This window comes from Neofelis nebulosa, chromosome 3 (assembly GCF_028018385.1).
Source record: "Neofelis nebulosa isolate mNeoNeb1 chromosome 3, mNeoNeb1.pri, whole genome shotgun sequence".
In the NCBI taxonomy this organism is placed as follows: Eukaryota; Metazoa; Chordata; class Mammalia; order Carnivora; family Felidae; genus Neofelis; species Neofelis nebulosa.
This window is the reverse complement of record NC_080784.1, coordinates 85,451,521-85,475,399: the sequence shown is the minus strand read 5'-3', so window position 1 is coordinate 85,475,399 and position 23,879 is coordinate 85,451,521. Positions and strand designations below refer to the sequence as shown.

Sequence of the window (23,879 nt, the reverse complement as noted above, 5' to 3'; positions counted from 1 at the left end):
CAACAACAGAATACATATTTTGTTTCAAAGTACACATGGAATGCTTACTAAGATTATATTCTTGGTTATAAAACAAACCTTAATAAACTAAAATAAAAATATGTGTATTTGTACATTTAAATCAGAATAAAATCACTATGCTACATATAAAAATGTGCTTAAAGGGAAAGTTATATTATGAAATGCTTATATTTAGAATCCAAGTTCTCAAATCCATGATTTAAACTGAAAAGCAATTCTACTTATAAGCTTCTATTTTAGAAAAATTATTGAAAATGCATACCAGAAGATAATGGAAGGAATGTTCATAATAAATCAGCTTCAATAAAAAAAAATATTGAAACAGGCTAAAGGCCTGTCACTAAGAAAGTAGACAAATATATTGTAGCCTATTCATTCTATATAAAATGAATCTTCATATATCAACATTGATTAACTTCATAAAGTACAGAGGAGAAAGAGTGAGGAGGGACAGGAAGACAGAGGGAGGGATATGATGGCACTTATAGAAAATTTAACAACATGTAAAATAGTACTCTAGTTCTATATTGTGTAGGTGTACATACATATGAAGTCCAACCACAGAGAAATGCATGATAAACACTTAAATCAGAATAATTATGATATTTGGGGAACAAGTGTGAGGGATATGATCAGGAAGGGGAACACAAAAAACTTCAAATGCACAGGGAAAGTTTTGTTTATTACACTAAGTACAAAATGTCTCTATATTTTTCATTATACCTTTGGTACATCCTAAATACTCATTATACATTTAATTAACTAAAAAGGCAAAGTCATATGTTGAGAGAAAATGGGGAAGAAGTTGGGTAGGAGGCTGGAGAAGAAAAGTGGAGTTCTGAGCTAGCCTTTAAGAGTACCCGATGAGGGAACAACTGGAGGCAGTTTTATGGGGCCAGCTGGGCCTGGAGACCACAGATTTATAGATATATGTGTGTGGCTTTCTCCAACAGTGCTCAGCAGTCTTGTGGAGAAGGATAGTTTCATTGACAGTGTAGGGGTTTTGCCTCCTGATGCAGTGAGAGAATAGTGAAGCTAAGACTGTAATAATACAAATGTGACCACACATCTTTTTTAGGTTGGATTGGGAACTCATTAAAGGGGAAAGATGTAACATATTGGCAGATGAGAGAATAATTCAGTTCTGAGTAATGAGAAGTCCAAGGTATTGCCATGGATATAAGTAGATGGCTGAAATGGCATGGTGTTATTGGTCACTAGGGCTAGTAAGAAAAAGACACTGTGCATCAAGGATGTTCAATGGGTTATTCCCATGGAAACTGGAATCTCCCAGGAGGATAACAGGCAGGACGTGTTCCCATAGAGAAGTCTGAAGAAAGCAGAAGTTTCACCAATGAACATGACAAATAGGGGTGGAGGAGTGGTATAGCCAGACATCAGCAATCTTACATGAGGTCCTAACAGCTTAAGGGGACTCTTGTGACTACTAAGAAAATAGTAGCCCAGCCTTCAGTCCCTGTGGTTTGTGGCCTGTCTGTATTAGAGTAGGCAACTAGGAAGCAGAAAACCCCAGAAACCAAGTTTTCATTAAGACAAAAAGACAAAGAAAACATTTTCTGAAGAGGTAGAAGGCTAAATAAACTGTTTTCTATAGGAATAGAAGACCCTAAGGACATTATAGAACATTTTTAAAAGTGAGAAGATCAGGGGAAGATTGAGTCATTTGCCCATAGCAAAATGAGGATGACACAAGGGGCAAGGATACAGGACAGGAGGTGCTTGTGGTTTAGGTGCTATCCCAGGATGACAGGAATATAAGGCATCATATGATGGGCTGTGCCTGGGTTCTAACCAGAAGGGCATACCTGTGGTTAAAGATATTCCCTAGCCTGTTCAGGCTGAGGTCCGGGCAGGGAGTGTTGGAGGCTCACTGACACTATGTACCTGTGGCTTTTGTTCAGCTTTCCAAACAGTGCTTTGATATAAGATGTTGAATAAACGATTAATTCCTATCCATTTCAAAAATAAACAGAATAGCAAGTCTCTGTTATGGTGGTTGTATAGCCCTTCAGTAGCCAACCCACTAAACTTGTTCACTTCATATCAGTATCCTGAAACTTCTAACACCAGGACATTCTGATAAACCAGATATAATTCACAATGCCAAATCACTTGAAAACCGTCTAAAACCCTGCAATTTACAAGAGGGAATATGGATGGACAGGGCTTGTAAGGATCAGCCAAATGCTATATAATGTCAAGAAGACATAAAACCAGGAATATTATTTACCTCTGCATTCTCTGTTTCTTTTTCCTCATGACAAATGTCAGGGTACTTTGAAAGCTATCATCTTCATAGGATAATTATATTCAAAGTTCTGCAACTAGGCCCCTATTCTCAGTAACAGGGATTTATTCTTATTTATATCATTGGAAAGTAATAGAAGAATTAAAAAAAAACAGTTTCAGGAAAAAGATTCTTTTTGAGGAAAATGGCATAAATTGGCAAATTTGATATTTTACCTGAAAAAAAAATCAGGCATGTATTTAAGGTCAAGACCTTCCTTGCCTCTCATGAGGCCCCTGACCAGGCAGAGCATAATTCCTGACAGAGCAATGAATTAAGATTCTAGGGCAACATTTCTGCCCAAGAAACCAACAGTGTCAGGAGACAATTGAATTCTTTAAATTGTCAGTATGGTTTTGCTACCAATATTAAATTCAATGTGAGCCCCTTTGTCACAAGAAGAATAAGGATGAGAGTTGTCAAGGCTCCAGATTGATCAAAAGCCCAGCTTCCAGGCTTTACCACAAGGAAGCAGCACTGACATGAGACAGACAGAAGACCCATGGATTTAGCAAGACCAAACAGCAACAGTCTTTTAAGGCTTTGCCACTCAAAACACGATCCCTAGACCAGCAGTATGAGTCGCCTGGAAGCCTGTTAGAAATGCAAAACCTTGAGCCAGACCCCAGATCTTCTAAATTAGACACTGCATTATGGCATAGAGCATTTCTACCTACATTCAAGCATGAGAAGCACCATTTTAAGAATAGAAGCCCAGATTCCATTCCCATAAACTGGGAGAAGTGAATACGGAATTCTGCCAAATAAAAAGCCAATATGGGCTAAAGGCCCATGTCACTTAATCAGACGTTCTAGACAGATGCCAAGAGCTGTTATGGATCCTGGCCTGGGCTTCAGTCTCTCTAGCCACTGACTTATGACCTACATATAGTACTCTCATTTCTACCCAGAATTTTATAATCTGGGTTGTCTGTCTGAGGCCCTTGACACCCACCTCCTTTTTACTCATCTATTTGTTGGCCTCTTTGTATTGAACTTTTTCCAGTGACTAACCCTAACCCAGATGTGATCCTTTCCTCATTCTTTCTTCCTTTTACTTTTGCATTCTCCAGACTTAGCTGTGCTGCCTGACTCTTGGCAGGGTCAGGCCCAACACACCTCTATTGAATACTTGGCTAAACAGACCCAGGTCACTGTATGCCACACTTTGGAGAATGTTGGAGGTTGGCCAGGACATGTATATGGCAGCTCATAATAAGAACTAGTGTCTTGATGTCATCAAAATCAGGATCATCTAGAGTCCAGCAACTTACTGAACACATCTGGACTGGGGTTTTAGAATACACAGTGGTTCAAACTATAGTGACACATGGAAACAGGAAGGAGGGGAAAGGGTGTAATAAAATATAAGTGACCGTCATGGTACTCTTCCTTTTCCTCCTTGTAAATACCAAACCAAAGGAGGGTCTACTAATATCCACTTCATGGAGTCTCTCCACTACTGCTTTTGAAATTCATTTTATCCAAAAGCAACCACAATTTTCTGAGTACTTATGTGACTTTTATGAATATTATGTGCCATGTGCCATGTCCTGTATTATTACATCATATGCATAACATTAATCTTTATAACAAATTTAAGATGTAACTCCACCTTTACAGGTGAAAAACTGAAGCTTAAAAAGTAATTTGTTCCACTTAGTAACTGGAGAAACAAGGAAGTTAATGTGAGTTTCTAATTCTTCTCTGTATTCTACCTGCTATCGCTTTTCAACTTTACCATACAAAAATCTTCAAATGTTTACCATCTCTTAAAAAATATACTAGGGCAGATAGGTAGGGAGAAAGGAAGAAGGGCTAGGAAACATTTATTTTATTTATCTTTTTATTTATATTATTTTCCTTCCTAAAAATAGAAATCTCTGGGAAACCTATAACATATCAACACAGCATTTAAAGCCTAAGCACCAGAACCCCCAGGAAAGATAAAAAACCAACCAACCAAACAAAAAAAACCCATCAGGGTAGATATTTTTATACCTCTATTTATAACATTCCGTCTTCTTGAGACAGACTCATCCCTATAACTTCTACTGGGTCCTGATGAGAATATACTTTCAGTGGACAAACAACCATGAAAAAGAATCAATAGCAACAATTCTAAATAATTGAAGTTTAAAAATAGAATCTGATGATGGAACATATCCAATTCTACAGACCCACCATTCTGGATACTTAACAAAGGGGTAAAATTTCCTCCTTTTGCTTCTTTGAATCATAGGACTGCCTTCTGGAGACTGCAATCTCAGTCAAGAAATAGTCCCAAGTCACAATGAGTATTAACTGAATATTCCTTGAAACTAGCAAAATCTTGATGTTCACAAAGAGCACAGAGCAACAACTCAGAGCAAAGAACTCAGTTCAGCAAGCAGAGGGATTGTATCTTTGGTTCATTGTAAATCAAAGGTCAGTCTACTGCTCGTTAGTCTCAAATTACGATAAGAACAATGTTGATCTCCACTGTGTATAAAGTAAAAGAGGCTCTGTCAATCCCTGTGACAAGGCCCTTTAATCCTGAGAACTCTGTAGTCTTTGTGCCAGCACTAGGCCAGATCTGAACCATAATTTACATAGTTTTAACAGTGACCTGACATCCTGAGAGGGAGCACCTGGACCACCTTTAGGAATATGGTCAGTAGGCCATCTGATTTGCTAGATTTTGCTCCGTGTCTGTCATAAAAATGAAAGCATCCTGAAGAACTACAAAGTGAAGATATGAGAAAATGCTCGATTTAACCTGAATCATCTCTTTGTGACAGGTTGGTTACAGATGTCTACCCATAATCCCTCATTAAAATAATACAATAAGGGGTACCTGGGTGGCTCAGTCAGTTGAGTGCCCGACTTTTGATTTCAGCTCAGGTCAGGATCCTAGGATCATGAGATCAAGTCCCAAGTTGGGCTCCATACTGAGTATGGAACATGCTTAAAGTATTCTCTCTCTCTTTCTCTCTCTTTCTTCTGCCCCTCTCCCCTACCCACACACACACTCTCTCTAAAACAAAATAATAATTTAAAAAATGCTATAATAAAATGTTCTAACAGAATATAGACTTGAAAAGACTTAAAGAAACCAGCAGTTGTCTCATTTAAGTGATGGGAACACTGAGGCCTAGAAATCAGGTGGGAGAGCTCCATGTGCACAGGTGGCTAGTAGCCATGCTGAACTAGAGAGAAGGTCTTTTGTCTGAGGTAAGCTTTTTACCCTTCTCTTCAGGGTGTGACACTCGTGGTTGCTTCCCACCTATTACACAAAGAACAGGAATTTTCATTGGATATTCCCAAAAAGACAGAAATGTCATGAAAATTTTTTCTTCTATAAACACATCATGTGACACATTGATTCTGCCTACTTGACAAAAACTTGTAAAACCTGGTCTCAAGCCCCAAAGGCACTTAAAAAAAATTGCTAGCACCCAGCAAAGATTTAAAGAAATAACACAACAGAGTTATGTAACAGTTCACTAGATGCTTGGGTATTTTTTAATGTCCTTCTCTGTCATCTGGAAGACCAAATAAAGGATAGGAGTTTATTGTCTGCACTTAAGATGACAGGTTTTTTCCCCTGATACTTTTATTCAGCAAATTTCATATTTCAAATATAATGACTCCTAGCAGCCCATCTCAAGCCTATCTTAAGAAGCAGAGATGTTCAGAAAGAATTTTAATTTGGCTGGAGGTTGATTCTTTTTTTTTTTTCCCACATGTACTAAAGAAGACTCAAGGAAGTGCTGTCTCAGCAACATCAAATGTCTCAAATCCTTATGAACACTGTCACACACAAACACCCAAGGCCAGTTAAATACCAAGTGCTCAAGCAAAACTAAAACTGAAACTTTGATTATAACCGTAGGACATTTCTAATGTAGACATCAGAAGTTATTAATTCACAGAACTGACTGAATTCCTTATGATGATACATTTCAAGTTCCAATTAGTATTGACTAAATTATCTATAGTTTCTGATGATTAATTGCTTATTTTCGTTTGAAATTTGAAATTTCAAAGAAAGACAGATAATGAATTTAATTAAAATTTTATCTTCTGCTTTTTATTATAACAGGCAAGAATAAATGTATAGATGTGATTATTATAATTTCACTTTAGCTCTCCAGAGAAGTTCATAGAGTGCCTGAGGTTATCTACAAAGAATATAATATGGCATAACTAAGTTTTCTTATCCATACTGCCTACTGCATACAGATAATGAGTCTTAATTCTTTTACTACGAGCAGGTCCTTTACTCTCCAATATGTACAAAATCACACATTCCACCTTAAAACTCAATAAAACTGCACTACAATAAAAGTAAGAGCAAGCAATAGGTGATAAAAAAAAAAAAGAAGAAATAATTCAACTGCTAAACTTGAATCGGACAGAAGACCTATAAAAATAATGAAGCTGAGCAGTGAGGTTCAAGCCACTGTTCTACCTGCAAACTCATCTAGCATTTCTCTAGTGCATCTTCTGGAAATGAAGAAAATCATGGAGTGATTTGACAAGTCCCCTTAGTAGTATGGGTTAATCTTCTGTGATCAGCTAGAATATATTAAGGATTTCCACTGAGACAATATGATATTCTAGTTCAAACTTTATGTGAAATGTATGTCATTAATTTATGCCAGAACACTGAATAAAACAACATCTGTAGACTTTCCTTCTTCCTTTCCCATCTTCTCAATCTTGGCTGAAGTCCTCCAACTTTTAAGATTGCTCTTATCCCATAGGTAAGGAGAAGTAAGGAAAGGAAATACCATAGTCATAAATCCATATGACATGTATTTCTTGAGCATCTACTATATGGGCTGCAGTGTGTAAATAGAAATGTTCCCTTTTATATCCCGTCCTTGAGAAAGTACTAGTTTCAGTCCTTAAATAGAACAACCAACATAATACCCACCTCCACACCTTTCTCTCACTCCTGCTTCTATCCCCTTGCCCCATTTCCACACCTCCCTGCCTCCAATGCAAACACATTTTAGCACTTAACATTCCCTGATGCTTTTCCTCTTAGCAAAATATTCTGAGAATTTCTTCACTCCCTAATCCTTTGTCAGAAAAGTTAATAAATGTGTCTTTGTTTGGCTATTTCTTGTTGTGTTTCAGGAGTCTTTTTTTATAATTTAACTCTATGTTAGTCCGGTAAACACATTGGAATTCTCTCACATGACACTTCTTATTACAGTAATTTGGCATGAGAGAAGTTATATAGGAATGTGGTTAAGAAACCTATGATGGATCCAGACTGCCAAGGCTCTGCCAATTACTCTGGGACCTTGGGCAGTTTACTTAACTGTACTATCCTAGTTTCCTCAACATAAATTGGTAAAATGGCAATGCCTGCCTGATTAATTGTAGAGAGAATTAAACAAATATATGCAAAATTTTTAGGTATTTCATTTTTAGCAAAGATGGGCCAATGTAACAAAACACTGTATCTCCACTGATTGGAAGTAAACACAAAAAGTGAGCTACCTGATAATTAAAAAAAATAAACAACAGCAGGAAAATTGTGACAAGGAGCTAAACATGGAGAAACATACACATAAGGGTGAATTTTTCTTTCCCCATTTTCCTTGTGCTTTTGATCTGAAGGTAGTCCCCATTTTTTGACATGGGCCATAAAACTGGGACTCTTCTTTTTTAATTGAAATAATATATATTTAGAACATAATGGTATTAGGCCAAAATCCAATAACACAAAAATATCTGGAAAATTCAAATGTTTGGGAATTAGGCAACACACTTCTATACAACCACTGTGCCAAAGAGAAAGTTACTAAGGTAATTAGGAAATCATTTGAATTATGAAAATAAAAATAATATCAAAATTTGTGGGATGCAACTAAAGTGGTACTGACAGAAATTTAGAACACTAATACTAGAAAAGTCTTACATCTAAGATCTAAACTACCATTTTAGGAAACTAGAAAGGGTACATTAAACTCAAAGCAAGCAGAAGGAAGAGAATAATAAAAACAAAAGCAAAAATCAATGTGATTGAAAATTAAAACAATTGAGAAAAATCAATGAAACCAAAAGCTGTTTATTTGAAAAGATAAATAAAACTGATAAACTCCAGTTAGATAGACCAAGATAAAAAGAAGCTATAAGTTACAATATTGGGAATGGAAGAGTAGAGCTCATTATAGACCACTAACCTTAACATAATAATAAAGAACTATTCTGAACAATATGAAGATAAAAAAGGTAACAAATAAAATTGAACAATCTTTGAATAAAAACTACCAAGTTTCACTCAAGCATACAGCATACAGAGGGGTTTTTTCCAGGAAGGAAAAACTATTTAACATTAAAAAATCTATTAATACAACTCATTATATCAAAAGACGAAGAAATTAAGAAAAAAACATTTGGTAATCCAAAAGATGCAAAAAAAAAAAAAAAACCCACCAAAAAACAGTTGAGGAAATTCAACATGCATACAATAAAACTCTCATCCATTAAAAAAAAAAAAAAAAAACCTCTCAGCAATTTAGGAAGAGAAGGGAAGTACTTTAACTCAATAATGGGCATCTAGAAAAATCCTACAGCTATGATTACAGCTGGATTATAAAAGACTCAATACTTTGCTGCTAGGATCAGGAATAAGGTAAGGCTTCCACTCTTAGCTTTCCTCTTCATTTTCACACTGGTGATCTTAACCAATGCAGTAAGTCAAGGAAAAGAATTAAAAGACATACAGATTGAGGCAAGTCTGGGTGGCTAGTCGGTTAAGTGTCCGACTCTTGGTTTCAGCTCAGGTCATGATCTCATGGTTCATGTGTTCGAGCCATGTCAGGCTCTGCTATTAGCACAGAGGGATTCTCTGTGGAGGGATTCTCTCTCTCCCTCTCTCTGCCTCTCCCCTTCTCATGCTCTCTCTCTCTCTGTCTCAAAATAAATAAATAAACTTTAAAAATTGTATAAAAGACATACAGATTGAAAAAAAATAACTAATGTTGTCTTTATTTACTGACAACATGAGTACATTGCTCATAGGAATGCAAAATAGTATCTCTTCTTAGGAAAAAAGGTCTGTCAGTTTCTTATAAACTGACCTCCCATATGACCCAGAAGTCTTCCTCCTATTTATTTTCCCCAAGAGAAATGGAATTTATGGTCACATAAAAACCTTTTTTTTAATGTTTTTTTAACTAAAAATCAAAATCACCCCAAATCTCTTCAAATGATGAATTGATAATCACCTTAAAGTATATCCACAAAATGGGATATTACTCAGAAATAAAAAGCAATACATCATTGATACGCACAAAACTTAGATGAATCCTCAGCACATTACAGCCAGATTCAAAGGGCTTCATACTATATAATTCTGGAAAATATAAATTATGGAAATAAAATATAGATCAGTGATTTCTAATGGTTGGAGGTAAGCAGGTGAGGTTGACCATAAAGGGATAGAAGCCAAAAGATTTTGGGGTGATGTAAGTGTTCTGTATCTTAATTGTAGTGGTGTGTATATGACTGTTTACATTTGTCAAAATGTCAAAAAGTCTAGAACTATACACCAAAAAGCATGAATTTTCCTGCGTGTAGATTTTTAAAATACTGAACATAAATAAAACAAATAAAAAGAAATTAGAAGATATAGCAAGCGGTCAATCAATATTACCAGAATTATTAATTTTATTAATATTTACAATTACTAACGGCTAGAAAAATGGAAGATGAACTAAGAGAGGTACAAGTGGAATGCTTTGGTAATAATTAATGTGAACTCAATTAAGAGGAATGCAGAATCATGAAAGGAAGGAAAAAGAACATATTCTGTAAAGGAGTAAGAAGAGAAACTGGGAACAAAATATTGATTTATATGGACCAAGAGTGGAGCGTCTGTGTGGCTCAGTCGGTTAAAGTGTCCGACTTCAGCTCAGGTCATGATCTCACGGTTTGTAAGTTTGAGCTCTGCTTTGGGATCTGTGCTCTGCTTTGGGATCGGAGCCTGGAGACTGCTTCTGATTCTGTGTTCCCTTTCTCTGCTCCTCCCTGGCTCAGACTCTGTCTCTGTCTCTCTCTGTCTCTCTCTGTCTCTCTCTCTCTCTCTCTCTCTCTCTCTCTCTCTCAAAAACAGATAAAAATTTGGGGTGCCTGGGTGGCTCAGTTGGTTAAGTGTATGACTTCGGCTCAGGTCACGATCTCACGGTTTGTGAGTTGGAGCCCCACGTTGGGCTCTGTGCTGACAGCTCAGAGACTGGAGCCTGATTCAGATTCTGTGTCTCCCTCTCTTTCTGGCCCTCCTCCACTCACCCTCTGTCTCTCTCTCTTCTTCAAAAATAAACATTTAAGGGGCGCCTGGGTGGCGCAGTCGGTTAAGCGGCCGACTTCAGCCAGGTCACGATCTTGCGGTCTGTGAGTTCGAGCCCCGCATCAGGCTCTGGGCTGATGGCTCGGAGCCTGGAGCCTGTTTCCGATTCTGTGTCTCCCTCTCTCTCTGCCCCTCCCCCGTTCATGCTGTGTCTCTCTCTGTCCCAAAAAAAATAAATAAAAAACGTTGAAAAAAAAAATTTAAAAATGAATAAATGTTAAAATATTAAAAAAAAAATAAACATTTAAATAAATAAATAAATAAATACTAAAAAAAAATTATATAGACCAAGAGTCCAATTACCAAGACTTAATTGATAAAATCAAGTTTGATCTAAATAGGCATCAATAAATAGGGGCTCCTTTAAGTTTGGGATGAGGGATGGAGAAGCAGTAGTAGCTTCTGTACAGGGGCAATTTTCAGCATCATGTGTGTGTCCAAATCATCAATCAGGGAGGGAGACCCAAAGTAAAGTAAGGCCACAGGGTATGAGTCGCAGGCAGGTGTCCTGGGAATCAGAGTACTCGAACCACTGGGTGCAGAGCCAGGCTCCAGACCTCGAGGACATGGCAGCCAAAACTAAGGACACATTCAGAAACCCAATCAGACTCAGACAACTGATGTGACTGTTGCCTGGTGCTCATGGCCTAAATTTATCTCACCAGTAACCCAGACACCACTGTGGAAGCATGTGGTAAACTCTGCCAGAGGTTTACTCCTTTGGTGAGGTGGTTGTTTTGTTTTGTTTTGTTTTGTTTTGTTTTGTTTTTTTGGTTCTTCTGTTTGTTTTTGATAAAAGGAAACAGGATGGAATAGAGGATGGGAGGAAAGAGCCATTAACATATCCAGCTGAGTTTTCACTGGCTCTAAGTCAGGGTCACCTTCCACAGATGGGGAGCAAGGAACAGTGCCTGACAACAAGCAAACAAACAAACAAAAGGGGGATTAAAATAATTATCTCAGGAGATACCTGGAACTGCTTCAAGAGATGATATTTAATTGGACATTGAGAGATTTGTATATCAAAAATGTGGGGATAGATAAAAGGGAGGGAAAAGAAAAGAGGGGTTGAAGAGGAAAGCAAGAATGAAAGACGAAAAAAAAAAGAAAATATTGAAAAGAAAGATAATGCAAGCAAAGACAAAAAGCTACAAATGTAGAATATACACAAGCAACAGGAAATTGGTTAATCTGAAGGGAGCAGACTGCATGGAGAAGCAGCAGGAAGTGGGTATATTATCACTGAAAGAAATCATTCATAGGGTCAACCACTTTTGCATAGGATGTTAGATACAGTGTTTGTCAACAAGGGAATAGGACAATCTGGGTTATCTACTTTCTAGCACTGTTAATTCGTGGTTTCACTCAATTAAACAAATATTAATTGAGCAACTATCATGCCTAAGAGCATGAAAAGTGCTGTAATTCAGAAATAATGTCACTATGCCTTTAAGTGGGGTTTATAATCTGAAGAGCAGAATCCAAAATATCTATAAGGAAAAAAAAAGTTTGAGGAAAAGGATTAATCTGCTTTGAGTCTTTGCCTCCAGGGTGCAGAATCAATAAGCACTTTCTGAATGTGTAATATTTGCAATATTCTGTGCTAGATATTATTTTTATGTATTCTCAAATTTAATTTTGTTGTGATTACTCCTTTCTTTTCTTTCCTTCCTTTTTAGAACTTAATGTATCTAAAGCTGCTACTATATACTAGTCAGTGTGGAAGTTAAAAGACAAATAAAACAGAAACCATGTTGCATGAGATTTAAAATCCCATTTTAAAGATGGATAAACTGAGATTGAAAATGTTTAGAAAATGTGTCCAAGTTCAGACAGGAAACAGGTTAGGGAACAGGGATTTAACCATGGCCTCAACACTTTAAAACCATTGTTTCGGGGTGCGGGTGGCTCAGCTGGCTAAGTGTCCATTTTCAGCTCAGGTCATGATCCCGTGGTCCATGAGTTCAAGTCCTGCATCAGGCTCTGTGCTGACAGCTAAGGGCCTGGAGCCTGCTTTGGATTCTGTGTCTTCCTCTCTCTCTGCCCCTCCCCAGCTCATGCTCTGTTTCTCTCTCTCAAAAATAAAGAAACCTAAAAAATTTTTTTTAAATAAATAAAACCATTGTTCCTATACTGAGCAAAATATAGTCCCTAAAAATTACAATTTCTAAAGATTAAAAGACTAGTCATTTGGTTGAGAAATCCCTCCTGAGAGAGGGAAGAGTAAAGTTCAATTTCATGCCAGATAATATGTTCCCCAGAGGCCAACTCATTTAATGACAGGCGATTATTCAATCTGGCTGAAATATTACCATTTCTATTTTTATCTCTACTTTTATGTTTCCATGTTGGTCTTTTTCTTTCTTTTCTTTCTTTTTCTTTTTCTTTTATTTTTTTAGCCATTTTCAATTAAGATTTCTAATTAGATTCTAAATTTGAGACATCTCTAGTTGAAACCAAATGGCAAAAGTAGTAATTAAAGGACAGCTGTTTGTTGTCTTTCTGGGGATGAAACAAGGCTTTTTGTTTCTAAGTTACGAAATCCTAGGGAATTCTTCATGTTTTTATCTTACTGTTTTAACAATAGTTAACTGAATTGAAAGATGCTGAATTGATCTAAAAAAGTCAATACTCTTTCCAAGACAGATGCTGAGAACCTCTCTTCTGGAATAAGTTTAGGTTAACTCTAATATTCTGGCTTACTGAAATTTTCATTGTTATAAATACAAAATCTCCACATTTTATACAAAATCAAATAATTCTTTAGGTGCTAAAGTAGGCACTACCCCAAGTCATTTTCCTAACTTGAAGACTTTTTAAAATCATGACAATTTTATAAACCAACAAGAATAAGCATTTTCAATGGAAAGGAATAAGATTCAGAGCAGCTGAGATGCAAAATTTCTCTTATGGTTTTCTTTTGCCTGATTTGAGAGAACAAATATTGTTAATACTGATACTGAGAATTATTTAGTAAGACTTTAATCCATAATATTTTCACATGAAAAGTATGATCAAGATTTGAAGCAATTAACCATATAATTCAGGTCGAGAAAAATCTTCTGCCTGAAAAAGCTAAACCACTGAAGCAGACAGATTTTTTTTCTAGCTTGAATCATCTAGATTATAATAAAATTTCTAATATCATTTAATGTGCATAGCCATTAAATAGGTCAAACTACCTAAAAGCAGGCCAGCCTCAGAAGTATAGGGAATCTCTTAAAATGCATATTTCCAAGAAAGAAACTTCTAAAACATTTTCTAGTGTAAACCTGAAAATAGCTTTGGGAAATGCCAGATTAAATAAAGGTATACACACACACATATAGACATAGACATATATGTTTGTTTGGTTATTTACTATTTATTATAGGTTCTCAAAACCTCTACTGTGTTAAAGCTCCTGAGAGTGTTATAGTACTCAGGCAATTTCAGAATTTCTTGACTCCAAACCATTTTATGCAGAACATGTCACGGAACTAGTGTTCAAAGAAGTGAACATATTGAGGACCTCTCTCCACAATCCTAAAACATTTACGTAGTACTTTGGCAGATGCAGGAAGGTAGGGTTAGATGGCAGATTTAAAAGCATCTATATCCAGAGAACCAGGAGAGAAGGCTAAATGGCATTGCACAGAAATGCCAAGGGCAGAAAGTAGCCAAGCTGACCTGGGACAAAGTCCCTTTACCAAGGCCATTGAGGCCCTATGGGACTAGGCCACTTCCCATACTTAGTTTCATCCAATTATCAATCCGGCTTCCTCTTACTCCTCTCTCTAGCTTTGTGACTTTGGTATAGCTACTTTATCCTCTTACCAATTATTATGTTTATTCACTGCTATTCCATCTTCCTGGGACTCTTCCCTACACTTCAGCTCTTAGTTTAAGTGTCATTTTCCAGAGAAATACCCTCTGTTTAGCAAGTCCACAATAGATTCCTCCCTGTCTCCCAATACTTTCTCCCACAAACTCTATTTCTCTTCATTGCACTTACCACAGTTTTCATTCATATATTGATATTTCCTTATTTATTACATGTCACCTCCACAAGCTCCTTGAGGGCAGCAATGGACCATGCCTGTTTTGTTCTGTAAAATCACCAATTACCCCACAATGAGTGTTTGCCATGTAACAGGCCTTTAATGAATATGTGTTGATTTTATTATTATTATTATTATTATTATTATTATTATTAAATCCCTTCATATTTATATCTAGGCCTTGCCTAATTGAAACCCTCAAAATTAATTTAATATATGCATAGATATCAATTCCTCTTTAGGATATGGTCAGCCAACTATAACATGCAGTTACACAAAATCTAAGACACCAAGCTGGCACTTTTGTAAAAATATTTCTTTAATGATAGGGGCTATAATTTTGAATTCATTATCAATCTAAATAAACATTATGTGTTAATTACTGAGACCCACGATTATACCTGCTTTGCTGTTGTATTCCACAAATTGCTCTGGCTCTTCTATAATTGCTTTGCTGACTTCAGAGCTCTGTAAAGGACAAAGGACAAAATGTTAGAATGTAGTGTTTCACTGGGAACCTCCCTTGCTAAAGCATACCTGGCTAAAATTTTAATGTGCTCATAATGCCCATCATTCCAAACGAGGACTTACCATCACAACGTCATGGGACATAGCCTGAGTTACTTGGTTGCCTGAGTTACTCATACCCTGAACATTCCAATGAAAGGTCCATCTTCAGGATTGGCCTTTGGCTAGTTCCTGGAAGATAACCTCTGAGCTCTTGGAATAGTCTGCCTGATAAAAGAGTTTTTGTATGCCTGCGCCTTGGCGGAGTCTGACCAGGTACATTGATGGTGAACACCTGTTTTTTGCTTGGGGGGAAGGGGAGGCTAAAGCCTGAGTAGCTGAGGTTAGTCAGCTGGTGCTGCGTGCTTATGTGACTGACCCCTAATGAAACTACAGGACTGACCTCCATTAAAACTCTAGAGACCAAAGCTTAGCTGAGCTCCTTCCCTGGCTGACCACACTTCACATGAGTTGTCACACATTGTTCTTGGGAGAACTAAGCACATCCACGTGTGACTCCACTGAGAGGGAACACCTGGAGGTTGGCAGAGGGACTTTGCCTCATGTGCCTTTCCCCTTTGCTGATTGTAATCTGTTTCTTTTCACTGTAATAAATCACAACTATCAGTGTAACAGCTTTTCTGAATCTTGGGAGTTCTTCTAGCAAATCATCAAGCCTGAGAGTGGTCTTGGGGACTTCCCCCATACATAACCACCCTATGAGGTAGATACTATTATTACCCACCTTTCATGGGCAGAGAAATTGGCAAAGAAGGGTGAGGTAACTCAAAGTCCCATGGCTAATTTAAGTGTCAGTATTTCAATGTGAACCCAATGATCTGGTTCCAGAGACGGAGCATTTTACATATTTTATCAATTATGTCATGTTGTTTGCCAAAATATTTGTTATTATCTGTCATTCAACATGTGTATCAAAAAATGCCACCTGGTTCTTTTTCTTTTTATCAGGAATAATTTTCACATTGAAAATTTATTAATTATCGAGATTTCATTTTATCTTCCAAGGAGAGAACAATAACTTCTATTGTTAAAGTTGTTCTTTAACCATTCTACTTTAATCAAAGCAAACTTTCCTCCAGTCCTATCAATAATGCAGATGTGACATAAGATTTTCTCATTTACATTCTCATCTATCTCTCCCCATTCTAAATGTTTTTTTTTTTTTAATATGAGGCCTGAAAAATACAGAGTCAACTTTGTATCATACCAGGTATTACTTAATTTAGGAAAAACAAAACACCTTATTGTAATTTTTAAGATTTATGATTTTTGTTTAATATTTATTTATTCTTGAGAGAGAGAGAGAGCACAAGTGGGGGAAGGGCAGAGAGAGGGAGACGCAGAATCTGAAGCAGGGTCCAGGCTCTGAGCTGTCAGCACAGAGTCTGATGCGGGGCTTGAACCCACCAACTGTGAGATCATGACCTGAGCCAAAATTGGACGCTTAACCGACTGAGCCACTCAGGCAGTCCACGATTTTTGATTTCTTAAAAATGTTTATTTATTTATTTTGGGAGAAGGGAGGAGGGCAGAGAGAGAGGGAGAGAAAAGATCCCACGGCTCCACATGGGGCTCAAGCCTATGACCGTGATATCATGACCCGAGCCAAAACCAAGAGTCAGACGCTTAACCAACCAAGCTACCCAGGTGCCCCTGAGATATGTAATTATTTGAGTCTAATAGATCTGGAGTTGCTTTTAAGGTAAGTGCTAGATAAAAATAGTTTCAGAATAGGAGAAAGCATGAGGCTTCTGTTGATATTAAAGAAATGCAAACCATCTACTGATTTCTAAACACAAAAGAGAAAAATAATTTACCAATTGTGTAGAAAAGTTGTGAGTTTTCATTCAGGAAGACTTTGCAAAAAAAAATGCTTTTCTCTAATTTGTCATTGGCATTAGGTGGATGAGGCAGTAGCTTTATTCTAACACTTGAACAAAACTGTAATGCATTCTCTTATCTTTTTTTTTTTAACTTGCTCAAGGCTCAACATTGTATTCTGTTGTACATACAGTGGATGCCAGTGTCTTGCTTTTATCACTGAAACATACTGCACATCTCTTGATATTTTGAGGGGTCATTATATCTGCAAAGGTAATGAGTCTACCTTGCCATGTGTACGTGCAGAGGTCAGTGTAGTCTCAGATGACCCGTAGTGTCCAAAAAGGTTATTTTGAAACAATTTTCAAAAATACAAAAAGCATACAGAGCAAGGGCAACACTGCACACAGTGATGCTGAAATACATCAAACGTAAACTGGATAATTGTGCAAGTCCAAGGAATAGAAGTTTATGATGCAGAAGGACCAACTGTGTTATTTGAGCCCGAGTCTTTCAGATTCATTTTATCTCCATTTATGGTGTTATCACTCATGAACTCTCATCATGAAGCAAGAACCAATATTTACCCAAACCCATCAGAGTGTATGGTCACCTTAAATAAAGATCCTACAGAGTTAATATAGACCAAAAGCCTTAACACAGATCATCACCTTGACAATACATGATAAAGTATGTCATTATGCTTTAATTAGGACATAAAAGTTTGTTTTTAAGTTGAAAATGCAAAATTCTATTTTGAACAACTTCTGGATGTTAAAGTGAATTGAATGTTACTGATTAGAATTAATATATGGTAACATAAAAAATCAGAATAAACTTTATTAGGTTCCACCTTACGCTATAGAGGTTGGTCCTTTCTTTGGTTCCTATCTGCATTCCCTTTGTGGCCCCAAATGATAATTTCATCACTCATATTCTGTCTCCTTCTACCCTAGTGATCTGGTGTGATGGTCACATAGCTAAATTCAAAGCTAGCTATTTCCATGTTGCCCCATGAAAGAAAGCTGGGCTTCAGGTGGCTTGCTGTTGTTCCCAGACAGCCTGGGTGAGTCCAGGTCAAGAGCCCCCATCAGTGAGAGGATTGGGGATATTGTGCCAAAGGCAAGAGCTGAGTGGAATGGAGTTTAGAAAAGATCAGAGAGAGAGCATGCTGTGTCTGTCAGGAAATTGTATGATATGAAGGTCCTCATCGGTTCTGAAAATCTTACACATCCGTCCCCTAAAAGATCCAACAGTTAAAAAACAAACAGAGAAACAAAACTGCAAAGTGCCCTCGGGTAACTGCAAAACAGAAAGTAAATACAGGAAGTGAAGAGGAAACCACACAATGTTAATAAAAGCTACCTGTTTTATAGGCTGTTGTAAATATTTAGTTAAGGCCACACAGCTACAAGGAGCAAAACCTGTATTCAAACCCAAACAGTCTGCTTCTTGGACTCATTCTCAGAACCACTAGACTAGGTTGCCTTTCCAGGAAGGCCTTGTGTGCTATGCTAAGGTTAGACCTTGCTTTCCAGGAGATGTTGAAACTATGTAGATTTTATGCAAGGAGATAAGATGATCAAGTTTGTGTTTCAGACAGAATATTGAGAAGCTGTGAGAAATATAGCCTAGAGGAGATTAGAGGGATTAATTCGGGGGCTTTTCCAAAGCTTTAGTAACAGATGACCAAGACCTGATTTAAAGCAGTGGTGATAAGAATAGGAAAGGATGGATCTCCGAGATATTTAAGAGGTAAAGTGGACCTGGTGATTTATTTTTGTGGGCAGTAAAAAGAGATAGTACTTGGTTTCTCTAAAATCAATATAGACATGTACAATATGCAACTTACTGATTTTGTTAGTTTAGAAATTCAACCCTTTAAATTGACTTCTAAGGGTCAATTTTGCTTTTGGGGTCTGCTTTTGCTTTTCTAGTTTTCTGTGTCTTGGCTTGTGGAATCTATGTAAACTAAAAGTCCAAATATCTAAATATACACAGAAAATAACCACTAATTAGTACCAATGGAGAGAATCAAATATTTGAGAAATTTTTCAATCCACTGTTCTGTCCAAAAGTGAGTCTTCCAGATACAATGTAACTATGCTCTAATATTAAATCTAAAAAAAAAAGCTTCATAGTTGATATACACATAGTTTTTAAAATCTATAATAATTAACTGTCCCTAGAATAAATGTGAAATTTAATTCTACCTCCAAAAGCAAGTTTTCAAAATCTTACTTTTGTCCCCTAATTCTCATCCCTTATTCTAAAGGCAAAGTAGAATTTAGCAAACAATGAAATTATTGTCAATATGATCTTCACATTAACTAAAAAACTACAAAAAAATCCGTTAAAATTAATCAAATGATTCAAGAAAAGTCTCAGGATGCAAGGTGAATTTGTAACAATAACTTTCCACATAATAGCAATAAACAAGGTAAAATTTTCAAAATAAATGAATGCAATTCCCAATAGCATCAATAATCTTGAATCACTACAGCAGTAACAACAAAATCAATAACCTACTTATGAATAATTAGGTAAAGAAAATTATAAAAAGTTATAAAGAGAAATAAGAAACTATAACAAATGCATGAGTAGGAAAGTATTTACAAGATTAATATCACTCCTTCCCAAATTAATTTATATTTTTAGCATAAATCCAATCAAAATTCTAATGGACATAATTTTGGAACCTGTGAACACTTTCTATATTTCATTTGAAGAAAGAGTCATAAATCATAACAAAAAGTATTTTTTTAAGTTTATTTATTTATTTTGAGAAATAGAGAGTGGGGAGAGGGGTAGAGAGAATGGAAAAGAGAGAATCCCAAGCAAGCTCTGTCCTGATAGCACAGAGCCTCATGCGGGGCTCAAACTCACAAACCCCTGAGATCATGACCTGAGCAGAAATCAAAAGTCCTATACTTAACTGACTGAGTCACCCAGGCACCCAACAAAAATTCTGAATATGAATATTAAAGGGAGGTTTTGCTCTAATAATACAATATATTGTTGTGACACATATAACACAGGCAGAATTGGTTAGAAATTATGTACAAGTTAGTAAAATATAAGGAAATAATAAGCACTTATAATTAGGAAAATATAAGCAGTTCTAGAAACACCCTACTTAATGCATTCATTCAACAAATATTTAATGCCTGTCATATACCAAGCATTATGTCCCTTAAAGGGACAACATAATTCCTGCTATCAGAAAGTTTGATGGAAAAAAATTAATAACAATTTTCATTATGGTAGAAATTGAGACAAATGGGCATAGGATTCTATGGATGCATAATATAGGAAGGAAACCTAAATTCGGTGTATGATAAAATGAGCACCACAAATTAATGAGAAGGAAAGGATTTGTTTAATAATGTTGAGATAATTGCCTAACTTTTTGGAATAAAATCAAATATGTCCCATTAGACATAGATGTAAATTCCAGATGTATCATGGAATTAAATACAAATAAAATGCAACATAAAAAAATAAAAATGGAATGAATTACATGCATTTTTGAAGAGGTCAACTGTACTTATGAAGCTTGTAAGTGCTAAAAGAAAAAAATTAAAGCAAAGCAGATCTGAAATTATTTTGCAACAAATACAATGCACCAAAATCTATCTCTCTCTATATATATACTGAATACCAAAACATCAAAGGATACTTCACAGTGAAGAAACAACTCATTAACAAGCATTTGGAAAAACGTTCAACCTTACATTAGGACTCAAGGAAATAACCATTAAGACAATGGTTGACAATATTTCATCTAAAAAATTGGCAAAGAAAAAAATTTCATGCTTAATGCCATGTTGAAATTGCCTTGAATGCCACTTTCCTACAACCCTTATGAGCTCTAAAGGTATTCCCACCCTGTCCCAGAAAATCTAGGAAACATTCTTACCATATATAATTAATATAAAATGCTTATTTGCGCTACACCGATTTTAACACCATTAAGTCATAATAACCTTTTGATAAGTGACTATCACATCATCATGATATTACAGGTACCATACCAAGTACATAGAAGGCATGCAATAAATGTAATGAATGTTGAATAGAAGAATTAATGAGCTTTTTTCTTCATCAATAAAGTAAATAAAAGTGTGGTGCTGGCTTCTCAAAAAAATGTTCTTAGACTGATCGAGTAGTTCTAAATCTGTGTTTGTATAGAATGGAAATAATTTATTTTATTTACTTTTTAATTACAATAATTTATTTTTAGAAAATAATCCTAAATATGAAAATAATTATATACACAAAGACTTACTACAATATGACTTAAAAAGAAAAATGTATAGCCTAAAGATTAAGCAAGAGAAATCTAAAAAATGTTATGTAATATTAATTTGGTGAAATATTACATAATCTTTAAAAAGAAATTTAAAATTCAGGTTTAAAAAGGCTTATGCAAAAATGTTAAATGTAAAAAGCATGTTTTAAAGTTGTATATTTTGTGCTTCAGACTCTGTCTCTCTCTCTCTCTCTCTGCTCGTCCCCTACTCATGCTGTGTCTCTGTCCCTCAAATAAATAAATAAACAAACAAACAAACAAACGTTAAAAAAGAATTTTTTTAAAAAGGGGCTGCCTGGATGGCTAAGCATCTGACTTCAGCTCAGGTCATAATCTTACAATTTGTGAGTTCGAGCCCTGTGCTGACACCTCAGAGCCTGGAACCTGCTTCAGATTCTGTGTCTCTGTCCCTCTCTGCTCCTCCCTCACTCGTGCTCTGTCTCTCTCTGTCTCTCAAAAATAAACAAACGTTAAAAACATTTTGAAGTTGTATATTTCAGGGGTACCTGGGTGGCTCAGTCAGTCAGGCATCAGACTCTTGGTTTAGGCTCATGTCATGATCATGCAGTTTGTGAGTTCAAGCCCCACGTTGGGCTCTGTGCTGACAGTGCAGAGCCTCCTTGGGATTCTCTCTCTTTCCCTCCCTCTCTCTCTGCCCCTATGGCACTCATGCTCTCTCTCTCTCTCTCTCTCTCTCTCCCTCCCTCTCTCAAAATAAATAAATAAAAAATAAAATTGTATATTTTGTACATAACAGGTATAGTGTAGCAGGTAAGACAGCAGGTATAGTGTAGCAGGTAAAACCCCATCTTCTCTAATCCTTAACTATCTCTATGAGCAAGTTATTTCACCTATTTAAGCTTCAGTTCCTCATTTATAAAATGGAAATGTAGGAATAATATTGCCTATCTCGAAGCGCTGTTATTTGTAATTAAAAAATCAAACTAGAAAAAAATCAAATTAGAAAATTCAAATAGTGTTAATAGTATCAATCATACAATAAGCATTCAGTAATTGAAGCTATAGCTTTCATTTTAACTGTTAAATAAAACCAAACCGATGCAAACCAGAAAGGCTAGCTACAATAGTTGGCAGCTATGTGCAATGTGTTGGCAATAGTTTTTGTATGGTGGATTTGGCTGTTCAGAAGCTTGGGTACACATCTTCTATGTTTGGGAAATGCCCCACCTTACAAGTTCATTCATCACCAGGATGGATGGCCAGAAATCCACTTCCAGCTTTTCCTTACGTGTTAAGAGTCTAAATTATCCCTAATGTGGTATAAGTTAGGGTGGAAGCATGTGTCCGAGGCTTTTCTGATAAGATACTGTTATTCAAGGCTTCAGTTCTGAAGCATGTGATCCACAGAACCTGGAGACTCATTCTAAGAGCTGACATTTCTGATCTCAAGACAGTGGGGGCAGAGGATCTACCATCTGGCCCACATCAGTGATGTGAGTGGTAGAGCCTGTGCCAAAAGCAGGAACTGGAGGTTTGTTGTGGAGTGGTACTCCTTTGGATTTGGGTAGGCTAAAAACTCTGAGCAGGAAGCCCCCATGCCTGGGTCTCTGTTCATCAAGACTTTAATGGGTCCTATACAATTTTGTCTTCATGAGCCCTTCTTCCATCATGCGTGGGTGGGTGCATGTGCACGTGCGCACACACATACACAACCTCTCTCTTTCTCTCTGTCTGCAAATAGATGATAGAGAGATAGATAGGTAGATAAAGAGAGAGATAGATGATAGATAGGTAGATGTGCATATGTAATTACAGCTTATGACTACACTGGTATAAAGATAAACATAATAATATTATGTAGCACAATTTTTTCAAAGTAAAAATTCTTTTTTTCTTCAGTTTTTAAAAGAAATTAAAACATTTTAATGGGCCTCTAAAAGCATTGAAGGTCATTGACACTGTGCCCACTATACCAGATAGAAAAGCCAGCCCACCCTATTGCTATCAGATGAATTCTTATAAACTAGCTGATTGGCAGCTATGAAACCTAATTATACAGATGGTGAAACTGCAGTGCAATTTTTACTTTTTTCAACTTTTTTGAGGAATTTTCAACTTCTTTAAAAAAAGCATGTATAGGGGCGCCTGGGTGGCGCAGTCGGTTAAGCGTCCGACTTCAGCCAGGTCACGATCTCGCGGTCTGTGAGTTCGAGCCCCGCGTCAGGCTCTGGGCTGATGGCTCGGAGCCTGGAGCCTGTTTCCGATTCTGTGTCTCCCTCTCTCTCTGCCCCTCCCCCGTTCATGCTCTGTCTCTCTCTGTCCCAAAAATAAATAAAAAGCGTTGAAAAAAAAATTAAAAAAAAAAAAAAAAGCATGTATTACTAAAGAGAAAATGATACATGAAGAAGAAGAAGAAGAAGAAGAAGAAGAAGAAGAAGGAGGAGGAGGAGGAGGAGGAGGAGGAGGAGGAGGAGGAGGAGGAGGAGGAGGAGGAGAAGGAGAAGGAGGAGAAGGAGAAGGAGAAGGAGAAGGAGAAGG

General features: G+C 36.6%; 1 protein-coding gene across 10 annotated transcripts in view; it reads right to left on the bottom strand.

Annotated features, from left to right (window-relative positions):
* The window catches only part of INPP4B (inositol polyphosphate-4-phosphatase type II B), a 775,173-nt gene that overhangs the window by 387,832 nt on the left and 363,462 nt on the right, over positions 1–23,879 (bottom strand). For 7 of the 10 annotated variants that reach the window (XM_058721302.1, XM_058721289.1, XM_058721298.1 and 4 more), the window contains one exon: positions 15,121–15,187. The gene's annotated coding sequence lies outside the window, so the exon portion shown is untranslated. Of the gene's footprint in view, positions 1–14,673; positions 14,768–15,120; positions 15,188–23,879 lie in introns of all 10 variants that reach the window. The other 3 variants (XM_058721291.1, XM_058721293.1, XM_058721295.1) reach the window with 1 other exon arrangement.